We start from the raw sequence: 3,608 nt of genomic DNA on the forward strand, positions 1-3,608 counted from the left end.
CTGCAGCCTCTGCCTCCCGGGTTCCAGCGATTCTCCTGCCTCAGCCTCTCAAGTAGCTGGGATTACAGGCACACACCACCACACCTGGCTAATTTTTGTATTTTTAGTAGAGATGGGGTTTCACCATGTTGGCCAGGCTGGTCTCAAACTCCTGACCTGAGATGATCCTCCCGCCTTGACCTCCCAAAGTGCTGGGATTACAGGCATGAGCCACTGCGCCTGGCTGTTGCTACTGAGTTTAATAGTTACACATGGCCGGGTGCGGTGGCTCAAGCCTGTAATCCCAGCACTTTGGGAGGCCGAGACGGGAGGATCACGAGGTCAGGAGACCGAGACCATCCTGGCTAACACGGTGAAACCCTGTCTCTACTAAAAACTACAAAAAACTAGCCGGGCGACGTGGTGGCGCCTGTATTCCCAGCTACTCGGGAGGCTGAGGCAGGAGAATGGCGTGAACCCGGGAGGCGGAGCTTGCAGTGAGCTGAGATCCGGCCACAGCACTCCAGCCTGGGTGACAGAGTGAGACTCCGTCTCAAAAAAAAAAAAAAAAAAAAAAAAGTTACACCTTTGGCTGGATGTGGTGGCTTATGCCTGTGAAGTCCTACTTTAAACCACTCCTTAATGAAACCTCCTTTAAGCCTTCTAGGTGAGAATTAATCTTTTACTCCACTAGTTAAATAAAACTAGCAGAAAGGGATAGAAAGTTTGTTTTACCTGGCCAGGTGTGGTGGCTCACACCTGTAATCCCAACACTTTGGGAGGCTGAGATGGGTGGATCACCTGAGCTCAGGAGTTCAAGACCAGCCTGACCAACATGGAGAAACCCCGTCTCTACTAAAAATACAAAACTAGCCAGGCATCGTGGTGCATGCCCGCAATCCCAGGTACTTAGGAGGCTGAGGCAGGAGAATCGCTTGAACCTGGGAGGTGGAGGTTGCAGTGAGGTGAGATCACGCCAGTGCACTCCAGCCTGGGCAACAGAGTGAGACTCTGTCTCAAAAAAAAAAAAAAAAAAAAAAAGGAAAAGAAAGAAAAGAAAAGAAAAAAGAAAGTTTGTTCTACCCTTTGCCTGGTCTATGTGGTAGCATGCCAGATAAATTTGATATATCCTTTTTTACTATGTTTCTTCATATTAGAACTTCAAAAATTATGTATATATACATGTATTTGCCTCAAAAAGTGACATGTATCCAAAGAAAAAATGACAAGATGTCCATCCCTTGGCCCCCTTCCGTCCCCCTTCCTGCTGCTCCTCAGCTGCCCAAGATTGAACCCTGGCTGGGGCTGGGTAGCAGGACAGCCTCTCAGATGAGGTCAGCAACATTGAGAGACATTTCCTCAATGGAGGTGTTATAGACGGTCTCGATGTCTCAAAGAGTCCTCTTGTCTTCTATCACCATGTTAACAGCCACACCCTTACGGCCAAACTGTCCACCTCAACCAATTCTGTGGATATAGTTTTCTCCGTTGGTGGGAAGGTCATAGTTGATGAGTTAAGAAACCTGCAGCACAGCAATGCCTCTGGCCAGCAGGTCAGTGGGAATCAAAACTCTGCTAGAGCCAGAACAAAACGCCCTCACTGGCCAGGCGCAGTGCCTCGTGCCTGTAATCCCAGCACTTTGGAAGGCCAAGGTGGGCAGATCACCTGAGGTCAGGAGTTTGAGATCAGCCAACATGGAGAAACCCCACCTCTACTAAAAGTAAAAAATTAACCGGGCGTGGTGGCGCATGCCTGTAATCCCAGCTACTTGGGAGGCTGAGACAGGAGAATCACTTGAACCCAGGAGGAAGAGGTTGTAGTGAGCCGAGATCGCGCCAATGCACTCCAGCCTGGGCAACAAAAGTGAAACTCCATCTCAAAAACAAACAAACAAAACAAAACAAAACAAAAAACTCCCTCATGATCACATCTTGTTCCTCTTGACCCTTATCTCCATGCATGGCAGAGACAGTGAAATCTCAAGCATGCAACTTCTCAGGGAGCCAGTCCACCTTCCTTCGGGTGTTGATGAAGACATCTGCCTGGGTGACAGTCAGGGTTTCATGCAAGTCACACAGGGTGTCCCGCTTCCACTCCTTTCGTTCCATGTTGATGTAGAATTGGCGGATACCCTCCAGGTCAACTCTTCCTTCTTGTCAAGAATCTGAATGGGGTCCTTCGTGAATTTCTTGGTCACCTCAAGCACATCAGAAGGCACTGTAGCTGACGGCAAACTGGATGTTGCTGTTGAGTTTTTGGAATATGTCGTAGATCTGGTCCCTGAATCCACAGCTGAACATTTCGTCAGCTTCGTCCACACATCTTGATGTTTGAATAAATGTTTCCAGGCTGAGTGTGGTGGCTCACGCCTGTAATCCTAGCACTTTGGGAGACTGAGGTGGGCGGATCACCTGAGATCAGCTTCGTACAAACATCTTGATATCTTGATGTATTTGGGAGACAGGTATCTCCGGTTAAGGCTATCAAACACACGGCCAGGGGTACCCACGATGACATGGGGAGCTTCCATCTGTGGTTTCTTTTCTTTCTTTTTTTTTTTGGAGATGGAGTCTCACTCTGTCACCCAGGCTGGAGTGCAGTGGCACAATCTCGGCTCACTGCAACCTCCGCCTCCCAGGCTCACACCATTCTCCTGCCTCAGCCTCCCTAGCAGCTGGGACTACAGGCGCCCGCCACCACTCCTGGCTAATTTTTTTGTATTTTTAGTAGAGACAGGGTTTCACCGTGTTCGCCAGGATGGTCTCGATCTCCTGACCTCGTGATCTGCCCGCCTCGGCCTCACAAAGTGCTGGGATTACAGGCTTGAACCACCGTGCCCCGCCTTCCATCTGTGGTTTCTGCACCTCAGCACGCACGTGGGTGCCCCCAGTACAGGCATGACAGGAGGCACCCATGCAGTCTCCTAGTGCCATGACCACCTTCTGTATCTGCTGAGCCAATTCCTGAGTGAGTGCTAGGACCAAAACCTGGGTGGCCTTTAGATCTAATTCAATCTGTTGCAGAATTGATATGGCAAATGTGGCCGTTTTCCTAGTCCCAGCTTCGGCTTGAATGATCACATCATAACCCTTGATACAAGGTAGAATGCCTTGCTGCTGGACGGCAGAGGGCTTCTGAAAACCATAGGCGTAGAAGCCACGGAGAAGGGACTCCGATAAGTTCATGTCATCAAAGCTATCTACAATCTCATTCTAGTTACTCTCCATGACACCTCCATGCTCCATCCCATCAGGGTCATTGTGTCTGGATCAGGAATCTTGACTTGCAGACATGATCCTTAGATATACACATATATGGCCGGGCGTGGTGGCTCAAGCCTGTAATCCCAGCACTTTGGGAGGCCGAGACGGGCGGATCACGAGGTCAGGAGATCGAGACCATCCTGGCTAACACGGTGAAACCCCGTCTCTACTAAAAAATACAAAAAACTAGCCGGGCAAGGTGGCGGGCGCCTGTAGTCCCAGCTACTCGGGAGGCTGAGGCAGGAGAATGGCAAAACTCGGGAGGCGGAGCTTGCAGTGAGCTGAGATCCGGCCACTGCACTCCAGCCTGGGCGACAGAGCGAGACTCCGTCTCAAAAATAAAAATAAAAATAAATAAATAAAAT

The 3,608-nt window shown here is 49.8% G+C and overlaps 1 pseudogene; it reads right to left on the minus strand.

Annotated features, from left to right (window-relative positions):
• Positions 1-1,304: 1,304 nt before the first annotated feature.
• Positions 1,305-3,273, minus strand: LOC108522425 (eukaryotic initiation factor 4A-I-like; annotated as a pseudogene).
• Positions 3,274-3,608: the final 335 nt, after the last annotated feature.

Source organism: Rhinopithecus bieti, unplaced genomic scaffold (genome assembly GCF_001698545.2).
Source record: "Rhinopithecus bieti isolate Rb0 unplaced genomic scaffold, ASM169854v2 scaffold_22, whole genome shotgun sequence".
Lineage (NCBI taxonomy): Eukaryota > Metazoa > Chordata > Mammalia > Primates > Cercopithecidae > Rhinopithecus > Rhinopithecus bieti.